This window comes from Periophthalmus magnuspinnatus, chromosome 7, assembly GCF_009829125.3.
Source record: "Periophthalmus magnuspinnatus isolate fPerMag1 chromosome 7, fPerMag1.2.pri, whole genome shotgun sequence".
In the NCBI taxonomy this organism is placed as follows: domain Eukaryota; kingdom Metazoa; phylum Chordata; class Actinopteri; order Gobiiformes; family Gobiidae; genus Periophthalmus; species Periophthalmus magnuspinnatus.
The window spans coordinates 32,939,603-32,953,024 of record NC_047132.1 but is presented as its reverse complement, the minus strand read 5'-3'; positions in this window follow the sequence as shown (position 1 = coordinate 32,953,024).

The window sequence follows — 13,422 nt, the reverse complement described above, 5'->3', positions numbered from 1 at the left end:
GTGTTTATGTTCACCGCCTCGGCCTCTTTATCTTTCAGACTGTTTCATCATTTGGCTGGCTCCTCACAGGACTGGCCTGGATGCGGATGAGCTGGAGGGCTCCCTGTCCCTCAGAGGAGGAAACTGCTCAAAGCTTTCTCTCGTCGTAAGAATAAAAATATGGCCACAGCAGAGACACTGGTGTTTGCTGTGTGCACTTTTCTGTGGTGAGAGACGATGGATGCTCTGGTTCCTCTGTGGGACCTGTGGAGTGGTGACGCCTCCTCACTCCTAATGAAGCCAGACTGCTGCTAGTCAACACCAGCCTTTGAGGGATTCCCTATTTGGAACAACAGAGCACAGCAGTGAAAAACTAAATCAGAGCGTTGACATCAGTGTGTGAGCTCTGCAGAACAAACTCAGGGTTCAGACTGAAAACACGTCCTTTACAGTGACATTATTGTGAGCAGTTCCTCCTTTTGCAGCTCTGTCGACCTGGGTCTGGAGCCCTGTATCACCTCCTCCTCAAATATCTTAGCAATAGTTTATAAAGTTTCCAAATAAACCAAATATAAGGACAAAAATCACAATGTCAGTGTTACAGAGTGAGAATGTTGCGGCTTGTTAAGTTTACAGCGTTTTTACAAAGAGGAAGCGCGTGCCTTTTGCTGCTGGCCCCTCTGTCCCAGTAGATGCATTCACAGTCAAACAGAGCCGTGCTCAGATGGGCTGTTAAGAACTGTTGATCTCCTGTTAAATGAGTGTCTATTAAACACCGCCTCCTCATGGTGACGACGGGAACTGCAGCTTTTGTGTTGCCCCATCAAAACGCATGACTCTGCTTTACTTTTATGTGCTTTTCTTTTTAGTTTGACAAGTTCAGATTTGGATGATGGTTGTGTTTATATGAAGTGCGTTTACGACACGTGAAATGATACTGTCGTGTGAGGATGTGAGGGACATTTATTGATCCGTTTGGCTGAAAATACCAAGAGTTCTGTTTGTCCGTGTTCCACTCTCGAGAGACAATTAAAAAATAGTCTGCGTTATCTGGCAACACACTTCCCCAAAACAAACAAACGCAAATAAGATGAATTAATACACGCTCAGGAGGCCTTTTAGTCTTTTTCATCATGTAATTTTGTTTTACAGAGCGTGGGACATATCGTCTTTCTAAACGCTGATGCTTTTGGACTCTGCAGAGAGATTTCGCAGTGATCCACACACTGCTCAACATCTCCCGTCTTTTCTTTCAGGTTTATCTTTGTCTCGCAGCAGCTCGGAGCAGCACAACTTGAAGCGTTTCCATTTCCCAGTCCGGCGCGGCGCACTGAAAGCCTCACGGACCCGCTCGTGTATAGAACCGGAGCTGGAGCCGGAGCTGGAGCGGCGGGTCAGGACCTGGGGGTAACTATAGGCCGCCGGGACAGCACCGCCGAGAGGCAGCCGGAGACGACAGAATGGGCACAGTCGCCATGGAAACACAAGCGGCCCAGGCAAATCGTGGCAACTGGTAACTAAGTAACAGGAAACGGCGGACGGAGCAGAGGGGCCGATGAGTGTGGTTAATCGTGGAGGGAGGAGGAGAGGGGGGGTGAGTCAGGGTGGAAGTTGGGGTGGGAGGGGTGGAGGGGTTTTGGTGACAGCAGCGGCGGCAGCAGAGGGCGCAGTACACACCCCCCCTTCTTCTCTCTGCTCCACGTGTCCCGGATCCGCTCTGGATTACTGTCAGGAGAAGCACGCGCTCTCTCTCCACCCTCCACCCTCCACCCTCCACCCACCACTTTGTCTGTGGAGAGGCTAAAGGCGCTGCACTGCCGGTCGCTCTTTGTCGGCCGTAGCTTTTGTGAGATCGATTCCCCAGCTCTCCCCGCTTTCTCCTGCGGTATCACGCTGCACCTCCCGTCCAAAACGCGAGCCACAAAAGGGCGTAAAACAAGCCGGTTTGTGACTGTGACTTACAAAGGTCCTGCTGGAGACGTCGTTACCGTGGCAACTCTCAAATTAAATAAATCCAATTAGGAAATCTCAAAGGAAGCCATTTTTGGAAGTACCATAATTTCCTTTTTTTCACAAACAACAAATAAACATATATATTCTGCGTAAAGGTCGCGGGGGCATCAGTCTAAACAGGGACTCCCAGACTTCCCTCACCCCAGACATGTCCTCCAGCTCTTCCAGTGGGACCCCAAGGCGTTCCCATTCCATAAAAAAAAGCTAACCCTGTAGTTTTAATCTGTACAAACTGTCGTCGTTTTCGTCAGTTCTTCTGTATTTGAGAAAAACCTCGTACATGTGCTTCTTCCTATTGTACGTGGGCTCGCCTCTCCACAGATCTGACTTCGCCTGAGGGTGTCACCTGCTTAAACAACAGTAAATTTAAGCAGTGGGTTTTAAAATGTGAATTTGGAACAGAATCTGATTATTAAAACATAAATTAACCTCCTGGGCCCTGGCGTTTACATATTTGGGCAACACATTTTGGGTTTTCTCGGCCACAATACAAGTTTTTTCTTTTCTTTTTGTTCACATTTGTCCTTTTAAACCGCCACTTAAAGGTGACAGAAGAGTTTAAAACATTATAATTTAGATTTTAAGATGGATTTTGTTAAAGGCTCACGTCTGCACTTCAAATACGACAGATTTTTCCAAGGGGCACAATTGTCGTTTCTCATTTTGTTTTTGCTCAGGACAAATGTTACTGTGTTTCAGGCAGTTAATAAACAGTTTTTGCAAATAATTATTCAAATGCGACTTTAATTTGTTCTATCAAAATCATTAAAACATAGAACTAACGTCCTCATACGTGGACAATTCTTTGTTTTTACGTCATCAGGTCCAATCAGCCCAAATAACAAAGACGGATGAACAAAGCGACGAAAGATCTCGGGTTAAATAAATAAAAATACGCTTCTAAACGTCTTAATCGTTCATCTTTGTTCACGTCGTCACGCAGGACTTTTTATATTTTTGCACCATTTTGTCACTGTGCATCTTAAGGCGACACGAGCCTCCGTTTCATCCACTCGGGTTTGATTATAATTACCTCCATTACAAAGATATTAAAGCCAAAGAAACACTAATAGGCCAAACCTGAATAATGGCTTGTGTTGCACTGACTGACCCCTCCCCGACAAGCCCCGCCCCCTCGCTGCGAGCTACGAGAGGCCCATAGGAAGTGTGCAAACTCTACACAATGAAAGAATGTGTGAAAAAAAAAAAACCCGAAAGAGCGTCTTACACAAACTACAGCCTGTGTGACGAGGAAAACAGACAAGTGACAAAAACAGAGAAACGACGAGGATGAAAATAACTGATTTTTCTGCTTCCTGAAATTAGCGCTGCAAGATTAATCAGGATTTAAACTGCGGTTTGAACGGTTAAAATGAGCAATTTACAAAGGCGGCAATTTAGGTAATAAGTTTTCTGCCAAACAAGAAAATATTCAGCGCTTTGGAGGCATGTTTTAGTCGTACACTTTGGGTTGTAGTAGGTAAAAAGTACATTATGTCACTTTGTCTCGTGTGTTAAAGGGGCGGTGTTAAAGGGGCTGTATCACACAAAACTCACTGTCGTAGCTTTAATCCGTGGTGTAATACTCAGGGGGAACAGCGTGTTTTCAGTCTGAGAGAGTCTAAATCTGCAGGTTTGTGTGTTAAACGTGTGAATGAAACAAAACACAACTCCAGGTCTGTGTGTGACGAGGAAACAACATTAAAACAGATCAGAGAATAAAGTAATATGGGCCTTTAAACAGTGTAATATGGGCCTTTAAACAGTGTAATATGGGCCCTTTAAACAGTGTAATATGGGCCTTTAAACAGTGTAATATGGGCCTTTAAACAGTGTAATATGGGCCCTTTAAACAGTGTAATATGGGCCTTTAAACAGTGTAATATGGGCCCTTTAAACAGTGCAATATGGGCCCTTTAAACAGTGTAATATGGGCCTTTAAACAGTGTAATATGGGACGTTTAAATAGTATAACATGGGCCCTTTAATGTTCAAATTGTTCTTTCTAAATCAAATACATTTTAAAACATAAATTTCAGATTTCATCACAAGGATTTTTTTTTTATATTTATTGATCCAAACAGGAGAATTTCAGGCGTCTGTCAGTAGCTCTACATCAGTGGTTCTTAACGTGGGTTCGATCGAACCCTAGGGGTTCGGTGGGTCAGTCTCGGATTCGGCGGAGGTCAAGACACACACCAGACTCATATGATTCGTGGACTGCGAGCGTCTCCAGATTCTGGCCGTGTCCCAATTCAACAAATGCACCTTTGATGTGCCTATCGAAGTACTGCCCGACTTAAATGAGCCGTTCGAACGGCATAAAAACATGAAACGACATAAAAACGAAGAAAAGGAACAGACTTTGCTGTGAAAATGACAGAGTGGCACTTGCCAAGGTGAAGCCACACGTTTCTGAACTGTCAAAGGCGACAGCAGAAGTCACTGATCTGCAGTAAATATTCATTATTATTCCAGCCTGATGAAAATGAGGTGATGGGAGTGTGATAAAATGTTAAAAATAATAAATGGCATAAATACAATAAGTTCATTATTGGAATACATAAGGTTAAAACTTAAAATCATTTCAGTGTGGTAGAATTAAACAAGGCCATGTCTTTGTGAAAAGGTGTGTGTGTCATTTGTTGTGAGTTGATGCATTGTCCTGGTTTTATTCTTTGAACACAGTGACGTTAATGCACGGTTCATTTTGTGCACCAGTAAAACACACGTCTTGAATTTGAAAAAAAATTATATTTCAGTTTCAATAAACAAGGGTTTGGTGAATGTGCAGAACCACTGGACTAGATACAGACAAAACTTAAACCTCAGAAATGTAAACTGTCAAAAAGCTGCAGGTTTTCATGTCCTGTAACGTGCAGGAGTGTTGTGGTAAAAAGTACATTATGTCGCTTTCTCTGGCGTGTTAAAGGGGCGGTGTTAAAGGGGCGGTGTTAAAGGGGCTGTATCACACTAAACTCACTGTCGTAGCTTTAATCCGTGTTTTCAGTTTGAGAAAAGTCTAAATCTGCAGAGTTTGTGTGTTAAACGTGTGAACGGAACAAAACACAAGGTAAAAACTCCAGTTATGTTTGTGAAAAGGAAACAACATTAAAGCCTCGATGAGAAAATAGCGTAACATGGGCCCGTTGCTTGTCTCTTTGCGAGGAATGTTTCACAGTATGGCTTTAAACTTGTCCGTGTTGTATTTATTCCACGAAAAACATGCATTCTTACTGTGAGTGGGATCAATCCTCTAAAGATCTGACATGTAACGTGGCCCGGTGGCGCCTGGTAGTAGTCACCTTGTCTCCGTAGAGATAGATATGTTTAATGCCCCACTGTGGGACATTTAACTTTAACACCGTAGTTCAGTATTAAAGCTTTAGTGTTTATTTTGATGGTACGTAAACTCCAAACAGCGTGATCTGCCATTCATCCTTAGTCTTATTTTGTGTATTAATTATTTCCAGAGCTACAGCAGCGGAATTTATTTTTATTTCAATTTAACTTAATACAAAATTAACATTAACGTTTTTTAAAGGTCAAATATTACGTAAAACTGAACTGCTCTGTTCCACCTTGTGATGTCATCATGTGGGAGTTTTCAAGATAACAGCTCCTTTTACCTTTAGTTGAGTCAAGATAAGAGATAATGATTCTATAAATGAAGGTGTGTGGAGTTTAAAAACACAGTGGAGCAACTTCCTGTATCACCACATGATGACATCACAAGGTGGAACAGAGCGTTTTATCAGCCTAAATCTGCAGAGTTTGTGTGTGAATGAAACAAAACACAACTCCAGGTCTGTGTGTGACGAGGAAACAACATTAGAACAGATCAGAAAATAACGTAATATGGCCCTTTAAACAGTGTAATATGGGCCCTTTAAACAGTGTAATATGGGCCCTTTAAACAGTGTAATATGGGCCGTTTAAACAGTGTAATATGGGCCTTTAAACAGTGTAATATGGGCCTTTAAACAGTGTAATATGGGCCTTTAAACAGTGTAATATGGGCCCTTTAAACAGTGTAATATGGGCCTTTAAACAGTGTAATATGGGCCCTTTAAACAGTGTAATATGGGCCCTTTAAACAGTGTAAAATGGGCCCTTTAAACAGTGTAATATGGGCCCTTTAAACAGTGTAATATGGGCCCTTTAAACAGTGTAATATGGGCCTTTAAACAGTGTAATATGGGCCCTTTAAACAGTGTAATATGGGCCTTTAAACAGTGTAATCTGGGCCCTTTAAACAGTGTAATATGGGCCCTTTAAACAGTGTAATATGGGGCCTTTAAACAGTGTAATATGGGCCTTTAAACAGTGTAATATGGGCCTTTAAACAGTGTAATATGGGCCTTTAAACAGTGTAATATGGGCCTTTAAACAGTGTAATATGGGCCCTTTAAACAGTGTAATATGGGCCCTTTAAACAGTGTAAAATGGGCCCTTTAAACAGTGTAATATGGGCCCTACAGCAGCGGAATTTATTTTTATTTCAATTTAACTTAATACAAAATTAACATTAACGTTTTTTAAAGGTCAAATATTACGTAAAACTGAACTGCTCTGTTCCACCTTGTGATGTCATCATGTGGGAGTTTTCAAGATAACAGCTCCTTTTACCTTTAGTTGAGTCAAGATAAGAGATAATGATTCTATAAATGAAGGTGTGTGGAGTTTAAAAACACAGTGGAGCAACTTCCTGTATCACCACATGATGACATCACAAGGTGGAACAGAGCGTTTTATCAGCCTAAATCTGCAGAGTTTGTGTGTGAATGAAACAAAACACAACTCCAGGTCTGTGTGTGACGAGGAAACAACATTAGAACAGATCAGAAAATAACGTAATATGGCCCTTTAAACAGTGTAATATGGGCCCTTTAAACAGTGTAATATGGGCCCTTTAAACAGTGTAATATGGGCCGTTTAAACAGTGTAATATGGGCCTTTAAACAGTGTAATATGGGCCTTTAAACAGTGTAATATGGGCCTTTAAACAGTGTAATATGGGCCCTTTAAACAGTGTAATATGGGCCTTTAAACAGTGTAATATGGGCCCTTTAAACAGTGTAATATGGGCCCTTTAAACAGTGTAATATGGGCCTTTAAACAGTGTAATCTGGGGGCCTTTAAACAGTGTAATATGGGCCCTTTAAACAGTGTAATATGGGCCCTTTAAACAGTGTAATATGGGCCCTTTAAACAGTGTAATATGGGCCGTTTAAACAGTGTAATATGGGCCTTTAAACAGTGTAATATGGGCCTTTAAACAGTGTAATATGGGCCTTTAAACAGTGTAATATGGGCCCTTTAAACAGTGTAATATGGGCCTTTAAACAGTGTAATATGGGCCCTTTAAACAGTGTAATATGGGCCCTTTAAACAGTGTAAAATGGGCCCTTTAAACAGTGTAATATGGGCCCTTTAAACAGTGTAATATGGGCCCTTTAAACAGTGTAATATGGGCCTTTAAACAGTGTAATATGGGCCCTTTAAACAGTGTAATATGGGCCTTTAAACAGTGTAATCTGGGGGCCTTTAAACAGTGTAATATGGGCCCTTTAAACAGTGTAATATGGGGCCTTTAAACAGTGTAATATGGGCCTTTAAACAGTGTAATATGGGCCTTTAAACAGTGTAATATGGGCCTTTAAACAGTGTAATATGGGCCCTTTAAACAGTGTAATATGGGCCCTTTAAACAGTGTAAAATGGGCCCTTTAAACAGTGTAATATGGGCCCTTTAAACAGTGTAATATGGGCCCTTTAAACAGTGTAATATGGGCCTTTAAACAGTGTAATATGGGCCCTTTAAACAGTGTAATATGGGCCTTTAAACAGTGTAATCTGGGGGCCTTTAAACAGTGTAATATGGGCCCTTTAAACAGTGTAATATGGGGCCTTTAAACAGTGTAATATGGGCCTTTAAACAGTGTAATATGGGCCTTTAAACAGTGTAATATGGGCCTTTAAACAGTGTAATATGGGCCCTTTAAACAGTGTAATATGGGCCTTTAAACAGTGTAATATGGGCCTTTAAACAGTGTAATATGGCCCTTTAAACAGTGTAATATGGGCCCTTTAAACAGTGTAATATGGGCCGTTTAAACAGTGTAATATGGGCCCTTTAAACAGTGTAATATGGGCCGTTTAAACAGTGTAATATGGGCCTTTAAACAGTGTAATATGGGCCTTTAAACAGTGTAATATGGGCCTTTAAACAGTGTAATATGGGCCGTTTAAACAGTGTAATATGGGCCTTTAAACAGTGTAATATGGGCCTTTAAACAGTGTAATATGGGCCTTTAAACAGTGTAATATGGGCCGTTTAAACAGTGTAATATGGGCCTTTAAACAGTGTAATATGGGCCTTTAAACAGTGTAATATGGGCCTTTAAACAGTGTAATATGGGCCCTTTAAACAGTGTAATATGGGCCTTTAAACAGTGTAATATGGGCCCTTTAAACAGTGTAATATGGGCCCTTTAAACAGTGTAAAATGGGCCCTTTAAACAGTGTAATATGGGCCCTTTAAACAGTGTAATATGGGCCCTTTAAACAGTGTAATATGGGCCTTTAAACAGTGTAATATGGGCCCTTTAAACAGTGTAATATGGGCCTTTAAACAGTGTAATCTGGGGGCCTTTAAACAGTGTAATATGGGCCCTTTAAACAGTGTAATATGGGGCCTTTAAACAGTGTAATATGGGCCTTTAAACAGTGTAATATGGGCCCTACAGCAGCGGAATTTATTTTTATTTCAATTTAACTTAATACAAAATTAACATTAACGTTTTTTAAAGGTCAAATATTACGTAAAACTGAACTGCTCTGTTCCACCTTGTGATGTCATCATGTGGGAGTTTTCAAGATAACAGCTCCTTTTACCTTTAGTTGAGTCAAGATAAGAGATAATGATTCTATAAATGAAGGTGTGTGGAGTTTAAAAACACAGTGGAGCAACTTCCTGTATCACCACATGATGACATCACAAGGTGGAACAGAGCGTTTTATCAGCCTAAATCTGCAGAGTTTGTGTGTGAATGAAACAAAACACAACTCCAGGTCTGTGTGTGACGAGGAAACAACATTAGAACAGATCAGAAAATAACGTAATATGGCCCTTTAAACAGTGTAATATGGGCCCTTTAAACAGTGTAATATGGGCCCTTTAAACAGTGTAATATGGGCCGTTTAAACAGTGTAATATGGGCCTTTAAACAGTGTAATATGGGCCTTTAAACAGTGTAATATGGGCCCTTTAAACAGTGTAATATGGGCCCTTTAAACAGTGTAATATGGGCCCTTTAAACAGTGTAATATGGGCCTTTAAACAGTGTAATATGGGCCTTTAAACAGTGTAATATGGGCCTTTAAACAGTGTAATATGGGCCCTTTAAACAGTGTAATATGGGCCTTTAAACAGTGTAATATGGGCCCTTTAAACAGTGTAATATGGGCCCTTTAAACAGTGTAAAATGGGCCCTTTAAACAGTGTAATATGGGCCCTTTAAACAGTGTAATATGGGCCCTTTAAACAGTGTAATATGGGCCTTTAAACAGTGTAATATGGGCCCTTTAAACAGTGTAATATGGGCCTTTAAACAGTGTAATCTGGGCCCTTTAAACAGTGTAATATGGGCCTTTAAACAGTGTAATATGGGCCCTTTAAACAGTGTAATATGGGGCCTTTAAACAGTGTAATATGGGCCTTTAAACAGTGTAATATGGGCCTTTAAACAGTGTAATATGGGCCTTTAAACAGTGTAATATGGGCCCTTTAAACAGTGTAATATGGGCCTTTAAACAGTGTAATATGGGCCTTTAAACAGTGTAATATGGCCCTTTAAACAGTGTAATATGGGCCCTTTAAACAGTGTAATATGGGCCGTTTAAACAGTGTAATATGGGCCCTTTAAACAGTGTAATATGGGCCGTTTAAACAGTGTAATATGGGCCTTTAAACAGTGTAATATGGGCCTTTAAACAGTGTAATATGGGCCTTTAAACAGTGTAATATGGGCCGTTTAAACAGTGTAATATGGGCCTTTAAACAGTGTAATATGGGCCTTTAAACAGTGTAATATGGGCCTTTAAACAGTGTAATATGGGCCCTTTAAACAGTGTAATATGGGCCTTTAAACAGTGTAATATGGGCCCTTTAAACAGTGTAATATGGGCCCTTTAAACAGTGTAAAATGGGCCCTTTAAACAGTGTAATATGGGCCCTTTAAACAGTGTAATATGGGCCCTTTAAACAGTGTAATATGGGCCTTTAAACAGTGTAATATGGGCCCTTTAAACAGTGTAATATGGGCCTTTAAACAGTGTAATCTGGGGGCCTTTAAACAGTGTAATATGGGCCCTTTAAACAGTGTAATATGGGGCCTTTAAACAGTGTAATATGGGCCTTTAAACAGTGTAATATGGGCCTTTAAACAGTGTAATATGGGCCTTTAAACAGTGTAATATGGGCCCTTTAAACAGTGTAATATGGGCCTTTAAACAGTGTAATATGGGCCTTTAAACAGTGTAATATGGGCCTTTAAACAGTGTAATATGGGCCCTTTAAACAGTGTAATATGGGCCTTTAAACAGTGTAATATGGGCCCTTTAAACAGTGTAATATGGGCCCTTTAAACAGTGTAAAATGGGCCCTTTAAACAGTGTAATATGGGCCCTTTAAACAGTGTAATATGGGCCCTTTAAACAGTGTAATATGGGCCTTTAAACAGTGTAATATGGGCCCTTTAAACAGTGTAATATGGGCCTTTAAACAGTGTAATCTGGGGGCCTTTAAACAGTGTAATATGGGCCCTTTAAACAGTGTAATATGGGCCCTTTAAACAGTGTAATATGGGCCTTTAAACAGTGTAATATGGGCCTTTAAACAGTGTAATATGGGCCTTTAAACAGTGTAATATGGGCCCTTTAAACAGTGTAATATGGGCCTTTAAACAGTGTAATATGGGCCTTTAAACAGTGTAATATGGCCCTTTAAACAGTGTAATATGGCCCTTTAAACAGTGTAATATGGGCCATTTAAACAGTGTAATATGGGCCATTTAAATAGTATAATATGGGCTGTTTAAATAGTGTAACTGGGCCCTTTAAAGCTCCTAAATATTCAAATTGTGTCATCTAAATCAAATAAATTTTAAAACATAAATTTCAGATCTTATCACAAATATCTTTTTATATTTATTGATCCAAACAAGTGAATTTCCGGCCTCCGTCGTAGTAGATATAGATACAGATAAACAAAACATAAATCTCAGAACTGTAAATTGTCAAAAAGCAGCAGGTTTAAGTGATCTCCCATCATCCTCTGCTGCAAAACCGAACCAGAAGCAGCGTCGTATCTGCCGTAGCCACCTGTGTGTTGTGTGCTCAGCCGTAATAGAGTCTGATGAAGAGCCACAAACACTCCACACAGCCCCGCTCCGCTCTGATTGGCTGTGACACGTTCATAGTGGCCCCCCGTGGTCGCGCTGACGTCCTCTTAGCCTCGTCTCTGTAGCACATGTGATCGCACCTGTCGGCCCCTGTCTCTGAAGACCCTCCCCCCGAAAAGACCCCACGACCTTTGCCTTTGTTTATGTCGTTTTCAAACTTCCTTGTTCGCTGACCACGTTTTGTTCCTCTTTTTCAGCGTGACAAAGTCTAAACTGAACATATATTTAACAATAATGGAAAAGTAGAGTGTGTTTTTGCTTCAGTTTGGACCAAGAACTAAGTGTGTCATCACCAAAATGTCATCAAAATATTACCTCAAACTCTGTGGTAATCATTTACAGAAGCATTTTACTGATTAATCCAGGTAAAAAAAAAAACAGTTTCAGTCCAGAAACGAGTCAGTACTGAGCATTTATCACAAAACAACAACAACAACAAAAAAAAAACAACCCAAAAAAAGGAAAAGTGTTGGATATTTTGCTCTTAGGGCTGTGGGCCACAGATTTGTATGAAAAGTGTAAATAATGTTTGATTTGATCATATCTGTAATAGCAACATAACCAGAAATAAAGAATTCCACTAAAATAAAATAATAAAATAAATAAATTATTCCTGTATTTCCACTGGGCGGTGTGTTAGCGTCATGTTGGTGGTGTGTTAGCGTCGTGTTGGTGGTGTGTTAGCGTCGTGTTGGTGGTGTGTTGGTGGTGTGTTAGCGTCATGTTGGCGGTGTGTTGGTGGTGGGTTAGCGTCATGTTGGCGGTGTGTTAGCGTCGTGTTGGTGGTGTGTTAGCGTCGTGTTGGCGGTGTGTTAGCGTCGTGTTGGCGGTGTGTTAGCGTCGTGTTGGCGGTGTGTTAACGTCGTGTTGGCGGTGTGTTAGCGTCGTGTTGGTGGTGTGTTAGTGTCATGTTGGTGGTGTGTTAGCGTCATGTTGGTGGTGTGTTAGCGTCGTGTTGGCGGTGTGTTAACGTCGTGTTGGCGGTGTGTTAGCGTCGTGTTGGTGGTGTGTTAGTGTCATGTTGGTGGTGTGTTAGTGTCATGTTGGTGGTGTGTTAGCGTCATGTTGGTGGTGTGTTGGTGGTGTGTTAGCGTCGTGTTGGTGGTGTGTTAGTGTCATGTTGGCGGTGTGTTAGCGTCGTGTTGGTGGTGTGTTAGCGTCGTGTTGGTGGTGTGTTAGCGTCGTGTTGGTGGTGTGTTAGCGTCGTGTTGGTGGTGTGTTAGCGTCGTGTTGGTGGTGTGTTGGTGGTGTGTTAGCGTCGTGTTGGTGGTGTGTTAGCGTCATGTTGGTGGTGTGTTGGTGGTGTGTTAGCGTCGTGTTGGTGGTGTGTTAGCGTCGTGTTGGTGGTGTATTGACACCACTGGACACCTCCAGTGCACAGGTGGACGGAGGGTGTGGTTCCTGTGTAAATCAAACAGCAGGTGTCTGGTTCATCCAGGCCACAGTTTGGATGTTTCCAGATTCCACAGGTCAGAGTGAACTGTGCCGACCCTAAACGCTGCTCTGTGGAGCCCCTAGTGGCTGAAAGACGCGTGGAGCAGACAGTGTACAATAGGCTCTAGCTGTTATTTCTCAGACTTGTTCCTCTTCAGTGTAAGTGCTCAGTGTCAGAGCAGAGACTGTGGATGGTGTGAATCGGTCACATTCTGAGAAAGTGATGCTCTGCTCCTTTTGTGCTGCACCTCCAGCCGTGATTCTGTGAAACTCGACTGGATTCGCCTCCGACACGATGAGTCTCCTACAGGAGGTGTCCCAGTGCGACAATAACAACCTGGAGACACTGGAGATGATCTTGGACTCCAGGAAAGTCCCAGCTGAGCCTTGTCACCTGGACCTGGACTGAGCCACTCCCCTCGAGCAGGACACTACAGCCACATGCACCAGAGCCTCTCACCAGCAGTTTACTTTGGTGAACGTAGAGTGAACATGACACTTTTACCTGCAGTGTGCTGTGCAAACACTGGAGG